We start from the raw sequence: 13,267 nt of genomic DNA on the forward strand, positions 1-13,267 counted from the left end.
CAGTCGTATAGAGTCATCTTGGTCGTGCAATTTCATATTAGCAATCATAATGTAGTGTTATATGTAGAATGGTGCGATTCAGGCAGTGATGGCTTTTAGGGGATTTTCTATGCACGTGCTTAGTTAGAAACACGATGCTCTTCACTGTTGCCATAGTAACAGCGAACTAATATCCTGCTACTTTCGGAATTGGTACGGCCTGTAATATATTTTTTTACTTCCAAGATAACCTGAAAAAAGAGTATAGATATCCCCTAGTTCAAGATGACCAGATGGATCTTCAACCTTCACCAAAGCACACTCACAGGTGAATATATTCATCAAGTCACTCCTCCCCCCCCCCTCCTTGCAACAGTATGGCATTATAAAAACCTTAGTCCATAGGGAAAAATTGATTTGCTCTGATAATGCTGCACTCACCACAGAACTCAACCACATACAAAACACATTTTAACCAATGACTACCCTTCCTCCACCAGATAAGAAGAAGAATATTTTCCTTCCCCTCCAAATAGAGATTATAACAATTACCATTCCATATATCTGTGACTTCTCTGAAGAGGTCACTAAGATCTTAAAGCACAGTTTTGTGACTGTTTACAAACTACTTAGAAGGTTAACATCCCTTATCTGCTAAAGATCCTATGCAACCATTTATACTTTGGCTACATCTGGTTCGTCCAGTATAGCTGCTCAGATTTAGCAGACCATGCCCTGGATATCTGTCACAGGAAAAAAAAAACTACCTTACCTCCACTGAAGCAATTTTAAATTTGAGAAGCTTTTCCTCAGATCTGCGTGCTACCCTCACAAACTATCCTAATAACAAATATGGTTGCATCAAATTGCCTCTCATATGGGAAACTCCCATCTGAGGTAATCAGCCCAATGGCCAAAAATATCCAACCAAGGCCAATAGGTAGCATAGTTTTAGCACTTTAGGCCGCTGTATTTCTTCTGTTCATTATCTTTTACTGAAGTGTGCCTGCATGCACATGTTGATACAGGTATCAGTCTCCTGAAAATGCCAATTTAATTTTGAATATTGGAATTAATAAGTAAATTTTTAGTTATTCTTTAATTTAAGCAATATCATGTGTTTCATTTAATATATCTTTAGAATTATAAACTTTTCTTCTTTTTTTTTTGTATATTGAAGTGTAAAGACTCAATGTACTTAATTATGTGAAAGTTAAGATCGATTTTTAAGATTAGAAGAGAACTATCATAGCAATAAACATATATCTAGGATCTTACATATGTGCCTAGATTTCAGTATAGAAATATAATGCTGTTTGCAGCTGATAGAAACAACTATCACAGCCCAATGACAAATATACATGTATGCACCTATTTTATTTTAAGATTTGCCATGTGGACTAAGTTTTTTAATTAATTAAATTTATTTTTTTATATAATGGTGCATACTGTATACATATACAAATTCCCTTTTTACACTGGCACAGTTGACAAGATTTAGCCAACCTTTCTACTGAAGAATCACCTGTAAAAGAAAATACTTTGGCATCTTACCTGCCAGATCATTGTAGTTGGAAAGGCTAGGCAGTTGGAGTTAGGAACATTAAAATATCTGTAGATGATTGGGATGGTAATGTTATTAAATAAGTTAAATTGGATTCAAGACATTCAGAATAATTGGCAGCATTAAGAGAGTGATAAAGAAAACAAACGAATTTAATAAAATGATGTAAAGATTTTTTTAGTTGTAGTATATCAAAAAAAGGAAAGTACCAGATTGGACTTCCTCAAGCCACACCTGGCAGAACAGTGGCAGCAGGGTTATTTGTTGTGTTACTTGGAAGCCTCCTAAAGTGTTGCCACCAACTCCAATTTGGTATTATTATTTTTATTAACATCAGACCTTCAAGGAGTCAAAAGATCCCGGAAGTCAACATCCCACAAAGAGATCAAACCATGCCTTAAACCCATTTACAGTTTTTGTTCTCACCACACTCAGGTAATGCAATCCAGTAACCAAACACTCTCCATGCAAAGACCCTGCTCCTCACTCCCTTCCTGACACCTTCCTTATGGGAGTACATTGAAGGAGCCTCCTAGTAGAATGTGTGACTAATGCATTCTGGTGTTCTCTGGGCAACAGTGTTAACACTGGCTGATCCTTTTACTCCAGAAACAACTTTTATGCATTTATTGTGCCTAGAGCTTTTAATGTAATCTATTTAAAATGACTTTTGGAAGATGGGACAAGATTTTATCACAGTGTAAAATTAGTATTTTCTGTGAATGTAGAGGGTCTATCAATATATATATAAAGAAGAACTCTTGCATAAACTTTGCCAAGAATTAAATTGTGATATACTCTGTATACAAGAAACACACAGAGATATAAGTCAACGATGCCCAAAAATTCCAGGAATGAAATTGACAGTGGAACATCCCCATAGCAAATATGGTAGTGCCATTTCATTAGACCAGACTTTTAGATCTTGCAACATCTATCACAGAGGAGAATGATATAGAGATAATTACCAAAGAATTGAGTATTTCTGTCATCTATTCCATCTACAAACCCTCAAATGTGGCTTTCTCCTTTAAACCTCCTTTCAATCTTAACAGGCAGAAAGTGTCATTTTTTTTGGCAACTTTAATAGCCATAGTAGTTGCCCACAAGATGATATGAATGGAGAGGCTGTGTTGGAATGGGCTGAATCATACCAGCTATCCCTTATCCACAATAATAAACATTCTCCTTTCTTTTATAGCAGAAGATGGAAGTAGGGCTATAACCCAGATCTAATCTTTGTGAGTGAGAGGGTAGCCTAGCCCACCAATGCATTCAAGTTGTTTGTATGCCTATTCCAAATTCACAACATTGACCTATAATGTGTCAACTACTAGCAGCAATTCAACTACAAATTGTTTGCTTTAGATGAAGATATAATTTAAAAAAAAACAAACTGGGAAAAATTTTCCAACCTATTAGATGAGAAAATCAAGAATATTAACCCAGTTCTAGAGGCCTATACCAATTCATTGAAGGCTGTTTGGATATGCTCCCGAGAAGCCATCCCAAGAGGATGTAGAATTAACCATTTCCAGGGATTAACTCCCGAGATAACTGCTCCACTGATAGAATACTGCAGCTTTTTGAAAGAGGTCCTGTTAGTGATGAAACTATAGCAAGCAGACAACAGGTTGTTACATCTATATCTGAAACAAAACGCAAACAATGGATAAAGTTAATAAATGAAATAGATATGGGAATTAGTAGCCAAAAACCTTGGAGGTTACTTAGATGCCTCAGTAATGACCCAAACTAAACTTTGACACATTCTAATGTCTTGGCAAATCAAATAGCACACCAGCTTCTCAAGGGTGACAAATCTATAAAGCTGATTCGAACACAAAAGACTGGACTTCAGAGGGAATATGGAAAAGAAACAAATATTTTCTCCAAACCATTTTACAATGGAAGAACTTAACAGGGCAATTAAAATTTGTAAGAAAGGAAAAGCAGCTGGTCTGGATGAGGTTTATGTTGAAGAAATCAAAGAATTGGTCCTGTGACCAAAAGACTGGATGCTGAATCTGTTCAACAATTATATTAATGCCTGCAAAATATCTAAAGTTTGGAGAAGAGCTAGAGTTATTGCAGTTCTCAAACTAGGGAAAGATGCAAGTGATCCCAAAAATTATAGCCCTATTTCGCTATTGTGTTATCTGTACAAGATTCTTAAGCAAATGATCCTCAAAAAGCTAATGAGAATAATTGATCCACTCCTAATTCCTGAACAAACCAGCTTCCGAGCTGGGAAAAGTTGTATATCACAAGATCTTCAACTAACACAATATATTGAGTTGAGAACTGGAATATAATGGGTAGTTTTCATAGACTTAAATGCTGCTTATGATACAGTTAACTACTGCATCTTGTTAAGTAAACTGTATAAAATGAAGAAAGATTATAAGGTAAACTCAACTAGTTAGATGCCTTCTTCAAATTGAAGATTTTTTTGTTCAATTTCAAGGACATTGTAGTCGTTGGAGGATTCAGAAGAACAGCCTCCCTCAAGGCAGTGTTCTGGTCCAATGCTCTTTAACATCTATACAAATGACCAGCCTCTCCCTAAAGATATGAAAAGTTTTATCTATACTGATGATCCTGCCATTGTCTTTCAGGCAGATCATTCTGAAGCACTGATTGAACTCGGCTCTCTTACTATAGTGAAAACCAGTTGAAACCTAATCCCCTAAAATCTCAAGTCTGCACTTTCCATTTAAAGAATATGGGGAACACAAGCACAAACAATAAGGACGAATGCCTTGGTTCTATGTTACTTGGCTGCAGAATATGCCTGCCCTGTATGGTTGTTTGAGATCAACACTTCATTAAAAAATGTGTTATTTGGCTGGCATAGCACCTCCAGATATTAGATGGCGGCTAGTAATGAGAGGCTTAAGGCAGCCATGTCTACAGATCATCCTCTATTTGGATATCAACCTGTCCATCAATGGTTAAAATCCAGGAAAAGTTTTCTTCATGCCACTGAAAGCTTTATTGAACCACTCCAAAAATCAAGACTAACTTCATGGAAGACAAGAAACAGTCACCTTTGGATTGGGTTGTACCATTTGAAAGTCTCTCAATAGGCTACGATGCAGCATCAGAAGATCCAAGGAACAACGTAAAAAAGTGGGAACTCTCATGCGAATCGTCCCTATGTGAATGTGGGGGAGGAGCAAACCATGGCTCACCTCTTGAAATGTAGGTTATGTCCCTTTAGTGTACAATGGACAATTTGACTAGGGCGACACCTAATGCTTGTGATATGTCCAAATTCTGAGCAGAAAAAAATTGATAGACCTTCTAGTGTACTTTTATTTAATGTATTTATGCTGTAAATTGTGTTGTTTTTCTTTTCAATCTCAATATATAATCAATTCTTTTTTGTAAATTTGTGTGTATTTGAACTATGCTGCTTCTGACACGAATAAATAAATAAAACCTTCCTTATGCACTTCCAGGATTAGCTCTTGTTCTATCCCTATTTCACTCTGCTTTACAAAAACTCTCATCCACATTGATCTGGCAACAGTCCCTCACCAACTTATATGCCTCAACCATATCCCCTTCCCTTTTGTTCACAAGGCTCTACAAATTATACTCTCTCTCTTCATATCCCAAATTCCATTGACCTGAACCAACTTAGTGAACCTTCTCTGGGATCTAAGGTATCCTCATCCTCTTGAAAACTAGATTAACATATCTGTTCACAGATCTGATCATCTCTTATACTGTCTAGCAGCCAGTTTGTTGAATAACCATTTTAAAATCTGTACATTCAAAAATTAGGATGAAGAAAAATGAGGCTTTGCTCTAGGATTCAAGTGGTTTTGGGCTAACTTCAATCATCTAGTAAGTAAAACTGTTATTTTTCACCAGATGAAATTCATTCATTCATCACCTAGTGGCGACTTAGTGCCTCAGAGGCTTAGTTCTTCCTCTGGGTGTGTATTGTGAGAAGAGTAAATGTCAAGCTTTGAACCTTATTGTGTTAGTGCACTTCTAGATAGTTTACTTTCTGTACAATAGTTAAAGACTCCTTTTTCTCAGGAAAAAGGCATATGAAATAAACAATGTACCATCTTGCCACTCACATAGTTTATTGAGATCCTCCTGCAAGGCCACAATGTCTGTTCTACTTATATTATTATCTACCCTCCATGGATTCAAAAGACAAATTTCTAGCTAGATTAAGCTAGAAACTTCTACCTTGTAGAAACACAATATCTCTAAGGGATAAAAGACAGCCTTTTGAAATCTAAAATTAACAGAAATATAGTTATAGGGAAGGGAGACAAAGGAAATGCTATGCCGATCCTAAAGACAGATGACTGTATTTAGGATCACCATAAATTGAAAGAATTATTATTGTATGAATACGTCAACATATATTTCAGTTGTAAAGCATCCCCACAGTATTGATAAAAAATAAAATCTCAAATCTGTTAGATAATGTTACAAGTTGGCCAGGGGAAGTTTTGTTTCAAATTAAAAAAGCTTAACTGCACCTAACAAGGCTGTATGAGCCTAAGGTCCACCAGCATGGAGCTGTACTACTCCCCATTCCAAAAGCCATAAATTGTCACACTTGCAGCTTGCTAAACATTTGGAAAGTGAATTCAATAAGCATGTTGGTGAGAGATCATCTTACATTAAAAAAACAAAAAACAAAACATTTGCAAACTCTATATGTAATTTCTTAGCTGGAACAGTTGGCTGTTTCAGCTAAGAATTTGTTTAAATACCTGCTATTTAAACAAATTGAGGACATGGTAGTGGCTCCTCCACTTTCATCCACTATTGTTAACTTATACATGGAATCTTTTGACACTAAATTTGACCCCCCCCCCCTTCAAGCCCAAAATATAGCTTTGTCATTTGGCCACAGACTCTTTCTAACTTTTTATACTTCCTCAACAAAATACACCCCTGAATTAGTCTTACTGTTAAGGAGGAAAAAGAAGAGCTTTAGCTTTCTTGCATACCTTTGTTACAAGGCATTTGGATGAGCCCCTCGTCTATTCATTTTATGGTAAGTCTCCCCCCCCCCTCCCACATATCTGTGTACCACTTCACATCATTGTCTTGACCAGAAACTTAGAATTTTCAAAACTTTCCAGGGCAGAGTGAATTTCATCTGCAGATCTTCATTTGCATTCTCAGTCTTCATTGAGTATGTCTTTAAACTACCTTTGATAAAGTTATCTTGGGCATGAAATGTTGTGAATAATTTTAATTAGTAAATTATGCATTTTCATTCCAGTTTCACATAGTTTTTGTTCTGTCATCTTCAAATTAACTATACCATATTATCAGATTTGCTATAAACTTTTCATTTCTGAAGATACTCATGTTATGGAAGGAGGTTATCAGAAACTTGTCCATTGAAAAACCACTATTTAAAACAGACATAGCAATTCCGATATCACTATGGAACCAGAATCTGTAGCTTTACTTTTCCAATAAAAGATAGAGATGCCACTACATCTACGCAGTGGGTTGATGAGACTGATTCATCAGTGAATTTTGACATTCATCTATAAGATTAATTATGTAAAATTGTCAATTAAATTTAAAGGAGGCAAACAGAATACTCTTGATTCAGATTAGAGTAAAGGCCCAGGATTATGTTTTAAAAAGTTTCAGATACCTATTTTGACTCTTTGTAACAGTTTTTTTTCCAGTCTGTTCTATGAACCACTTTAGAATATTACACTCCTGATTTCTGTTATAAAAACTTGATATATGTAATTTATGTTGCTCTGATCTGATAGAAACCATTCTACCTCTTTCTTGGATTCCATGTTTGTTCAAAATATGAAATTTTACATCTGTAAGAATCCTGTTATGCTATGGAAGAAATGTGTAAATACAATCATAATCACTCTTTTATAGGATGAATGAAACCAAAATTTTTGTGAAACTTTTTGAACCTTTGTTTTTAATAGTTATGTGATATGTGTATTAAATTGTCAGTTTATGATATGGTGAACAGTACCTTGATAATTTTTTGTAGAGCTCTGCTATTGTCAAAAGAGAGTGAGCTAGGAATTATTTTTTAATGGAGCTGCCTTTGTATACATTATGAAAATAGTTTTTTCTATGATATTTTCTGTTTTGAGAGCAATATCAATAGAATATAAATGGATTGCTATCCTGGATGCAATCTGTGTAAACCCCTGTTTCAGTGCATGGTGATGTCTTGTATACATCTGCTTGTGTAGATGATGAATATGCAGCATACAATACTAAGCTATAGAATAAATGAGTAGTCTTAACTAGTAATAAGTGATTCTATTTGAACCAAAATTCTGCTGCACTGAAAATTAAATTTTATAAAAATAGTTATATCAAAGGTTCTAGAAGGAAATCTTTTGCTTTATTTTCAGCAGAATTTTTCACATTTTTTGTTTTCCAGGTAGCCTCAGAAATGAAAATCAGTTGCTTCTCAAAAGAGTTTTTACTGTTTTTGTCATAAGAAGATACTTCTGTTTTGAGTGTTTTTATTATTATTATTTATTATTATTATTATTATTATTATTAAGAGATACCTCCAGGGAGTCAGGGACTCATCGAGGAAGCCAGCTTTCATATCTTTTCTTGACTTTGTTCACACTACCTGCACTCATAATGGCAATCCATTTCAATCATGCTCATGCACTGCTCTATGAGAAAAAAATCTAACTCTTACTCCTTCTTCACTGCATTCATCCTCAGCTTCCATAAATGCCCTCCGTTGTCCTCTCCCCATCCTCCATAAAATGAAAAATTACATCTATTGGTATGGTGTATGACCCTTTCAGAAATTTATATCTCTCAATCATATCATCCCTTTTTCTCCTGTTTGGTAGAGTCTGTAGTCCACAAATTGTCAGCCTCTCTTCATAATCTGTATTCTACATCCAATGTCATCTTTAACATTCTCCTTTGCACTGTATCACTGTGGAACCAGAACTGTGCACAGTAGTCCAAGTGAGGTTTTATCAGGAGTCTAAATTTTACACATCCAGAGTTCTTTCAGCATTGCAATTACCCTCTGAGTTGTATTTGCAATATCTGTTATATTATGGCCTTTGAACTTCAACTTCCTATGTACTAAAACTCCAAAATTCATAGATGGATCAGTTTCTTCTATCATAATCTCACAAATATAATATGACATTGGTTATTGCTGAAAGTGTTTTTAATTTTTTTGCTTTATCTTTTGAGGGAAGCCAAATCAGCTTCTCACATCTTTTAAGAAAAAGAACCGAGTAGCTGATCTTTATGATGATGTTAAAGTAATAACTCAAAAAACTGTAGCTTAATAGTGTAATAAATTCAACTATGGTGTGGAATTTTTATTTTGGTATGTGCACCCATTTCCCTGTAAGTTGCTAAAGCAGAGGATTTATATCCATTTAGCTTTCATCAATTTGTAGCTGTTTGAACATTCATTATAATAAATTATGGAGACAACTTGTGTGTTTAGAGTAATAACTTCAGATTAATTATTATTATTATTATTATATATTTATTATTATTATATGGAGTCAAAAGACTCATCTTGGGAGGTCCTTCCTAAGAAACACAGTATCAAGACTCATCGAGATCGAGGGGGAGGTACCCCCCCCAAGAAACACAAAGTCTATCATACCACTCCTTAAACTCACTGACTGTTCCCGCTCTCACCACTCCATCAGGCAATGCATTCCATGGTTCAACCACCCTCCATACAAATATAAACCAAAATAATCACTCAACTTGACATTCATATTAAGGTTGTCATCTGGAGTGTGTGCATGTGTTTTTATATATGCATGCATGCAACAGGAGAAGCTAGAGTATAGTACATGTAGTACAAGTGTGGTCTGAAAAGTTCTAGGCCTAATAATGAAAAAACGAATTTATAATTTCAAAATTATTTTTATTTTTCAACATACCCTCTACAGCTGCAATCACCTCCTGATTCGAAGAAAAACATTGACTAGCAAGGAAGAGTTTTAGTTTTGGGAAGAGAAGTGACTTCTATCTCTTCCCAAATCTGGGAAGATATAGAAGACACAAGAGGGAGGAGCCAAATCTGAGGAATAGGGTGGATGTTCCAACAATTCATAGTGCAGATCCCTTAATTTTCCCATTGCCAAAACACCTTTGTGGGCAGGTGCATTGACCTGATGAAAGATGATTTTTTCTTCTTCTGCAAACCGGGTCTTTTTTCACAAATTTTCTCATCTAGTCTGGTTAAAAGATCAGAATAATATTATGATGGTCATGTCATCAGGTTTTGGAATGCTAAAGGCATCCCAAAACCTGATGACAATGACCCTGATGGAACTGGCTTCTGTCCACTGTTTTGGCTGCTGTTTGGATTCTGGTGTGTAATGGTGAATCCAAGTCTCATCCATAGTAATAAATCAATGCACAAAATCAGTTTTATTCTTGTTAAAGTGCTCCAAGCACTGTTAAGAGATTTTCATGGGAGTGCGTTTTTGATCTGCTGTGAGCAAGTGCGGCACACATCTTGCACAAAGCTTTTTCATTTGCAATTCTTTGCAAAATATATCCTACACATTCTTTTGAAATGCCTATAGTTTCAGCAATTTTATGCACTTTGACTCGCTGGTCATCCAGTACCATATTGTGCAATTGATCAATGATATCTGGTGTTGTTACACTTTTTGGACGTCCTTCATGTGGATCATCTTCAAGGCTGGTATAGCCATGTTTAAACTCAGCAGCCCATTTCTTAATTGTCATAAACGAAGGAGAAGAGTGCCCATAAAGTTTCATGAACTTCGAATAAATTTCTTTTGGCGTTAAACCCTCTTTTATAAAGAATTTTATAACCACACGATACTCAATTTTATCCATTTCAAAGGATACAGACAACACTTTTGCTTCAGATAGCTGTATAAAACAAACTACTTGATAGAATTACTTGCAATTTCACATGGATGCATATGACAGATGTACCAACTTAGAAAAAAAAAAAAATCTTGCCAATAGTCTTGCCATCTATGGTCGAGGCCGAGAACTTTTCAGACCACCCTCATAAGGTCACACTAATTTGGTCAACTGTTAACGCTACTTGCCTGACTTCTGGTTAAAAAAAAAAAAAATACCCTACTACATCAAAGTTCGAGTCCTGTTACCTGTTTTGCTAGAGATTACTAATCAAGTGTCCCTAATTTTTCGTGGCCCCTGTTAGAGCCTTGTACACCTGTGCATAGGTACAGCCCTGCTAACATGTCATATGACTGCCGGTATACCTGTATATGAAATAAGAACTGAAATTATTGCTTAGAATCCTAAAATAAGTGTTTACCACAGAACTTGAAACAGAAGTTATTTGGGTTGAATATGTAAAAATAATCATAATTAAAATTCTGAATATTTTTACGTATTGTTTATGTTAGTACTCCAAGAGATTGGAACTGTACTCCAAGAGATTGACCAGGGACTTGGGAGTGTTGGTGGATAGGGAGATGAAGTTTAGGGGGCACATTGCAAAAGTAGCTAAAACAGCTCATCAACTCACTTGGTTGTTGAAAAATACCTTGACGAGCAGAGATAAGCAAGTTATTGTACTTCTGTACCGAGCCCTGATAAGACCTCATCTCGACTACTGTGCCCAGATTTGGTCACCTCGGTTCCTTCTTGATGGGGAGGAGATGGAAAGGATCCAGAGGCGAGTGACTAAGATGATAGCAGGACTATGGAATGAACCATATGAGAACAGGTTGAAGATTTGTGGGTTGCAGAAACTAGTTGATAGGCAGAAAAGGGGAGATGTGATTGAGACATTCAAATTGCTAAAAGGATTCTATAAGATTAATTCAGAGGATATTTTTGAGATCAGGACTGGTGGTGGGAGAACTAGGGAACACCTATGGAAACTGGGCAAGAGTGTGGTTAGCAGGGGTGTTAGATCTGGGTTCTTTACTTTTAGAGTGGTAAATGAGTGGAATAAGCTGCCAGAGTCAGTTGTGGGTGCTATGACAGTGAGCAAGGTCAAGGCAAGGTATGATAGATACTGTGAGAATGTCAAATAGTTGTGGACATGGAGTTTAGGGCCTCCCTCGATGAGTCTAAGGACTCCCTGGATTAGCCCGAAATAATAATAATAATAGTATGTTTATTAGTTTTGTTTTCATAACACGCATTGTTGGCACTTGTGATGTGCCCGTTATGGAATTTGTTTTGTTAAAAGTGATATGTAAAGCAGTTCAAAATTTAATGTACTTACCTGATTTTAATAGTTGTGTTACTTTAAACAAATTTATTATGGTTTGAAATATTAAGTTTTGTGTTTTATGAAGACATTCTCTTGTCGCTAACGGAGACAACGTGTCAGCCATTATACAGTACTTAGTTTCTCGCTTGTTACAGAGTGCCATGCTCGCTGAGAAGTTTGATGAGTGATTGACAGCTGACAAGAAAGTGTTCGGTATCTGAGGAACGCCTGTAAACAAGAGAGCGTTCCAAAGGAATTTAGAACACAGGCCGGCAGATATTTAGGTTTGGAGGAACTTAAATTTTTTTTAAGTGACAGTCGGAAGAAAATTAATAGTATATTCCGAAAAAGGAATCGTGGAACTATGAAGTTTTAATGTGGAATAAGTATGTGGATAAATAAAAGGAAAATATTGCTATATGCATTTTAAATGGAATATTGGAGGAAACACTAACTGAAAGATTAATAGTAGATTCTGAAAAGGGAATTGTAGAACTGGAAGTTTTTTTATTGGAAGAGTTAAGACTGTCAATAAGCATTTAGTGAATAAAAGAAGAATTTGCTATTTATGTTCTAAAGGAATGTTCGAGAAAACTCTGATTAGGAAGTTTCATCTGTATTAAGGATGCCAGATCTGACTGTTATTTCTCCTGAAGAAAAGAGATAGAATTAACGTGTGTGTTACATAAGTGATGATAAAGGATCCTGTGAAAATGAAAAATAGAGTCATATATATATAGAAAAGGGCCTTGACAGAGAAAGAAACTGGCTATGAACAATTTTTGATTGTGCAAACGAAGTGTTTAGTCTAGTCTTAAGTGTAAGTTTATTTTTAAAAGGCCTTGGATCCAATTAATTTGTAGTTAGTTATGTAATATTTGTTTGAAGTATATATATATATATATATATATATTGTTTTTGTTTTATTAAATGTGTTTATTTTGTATTTTGGTCTTGAGTCAGTGATTATTTGGATTCTGAAAGAAAGAGTTAAGATCATTGCACCAATTGGAGTGAACCCTTGTGCATATAATAACATATAGGTGCACTCGGAATTAAAAAAATAATTGTTAGAAACAGAGATCATCTCTATGGTAGAATAAATATTAAGATAATATATATGAATATCTCCTCAATATAAAAATCCACCAACTTGAAACAGAAGTTATTTGGGTTGAATATAAGCCATCCACATTCTTTTGATTTTTAGGCCACCATTATCATTTAGATTAGGATGATTGATCAAAATTTTACAGGCTTCCTTAAATTTTCATTCATGTTAAGTTTTTGTACAGTGTAAGGAAAGGGTTCCTTTCTGATCAATTTAGCATAATCTGTTAGAGCATGAGAGATGCCCGATTTGCCAGAATTGTTAAATATGATGTGCCACTTTGCATTCTTTTTTATTGGTTGGAATCGTACATACAATTTCACCAATATGATGTAAATTATAGGCACAATGGATTTGATATACCCCAGGGTGGTACTGGGGGATTTCCTTGGAG

At 35.4% G+C, this 13,267-nt stretch overlaps 1 protein-coding gene across 4 annotated transcripts in view; it reads left to right on the forward strand.

Moving 5' to 3' along the window:
- Positions 1-13,267, forward strand: part of Rcd1 (Reduction in Cnn dots 1) — a 234,562-nt gene that overhangs the window by 93,353 nt on the left and 127,942 nt on the right. The window lies entirely within an intron of this gene.

Source organism: Typopeltis vanoorti, chromosome 4 (assembly GCF_054136105.1).
Source record: "Typopeltis vanoorti isolate ZY-2024b chromosome 4, IOZ_Tvanoo_1.0, whole genome shotgun sequence".
NCBI classification, from domain to species: Eukaryota; Metazoa; Arthropoda; class Arachnida; order Uropygi; family Thelyphonidae; genus Typopeltis; species Typopeltis vanoorti.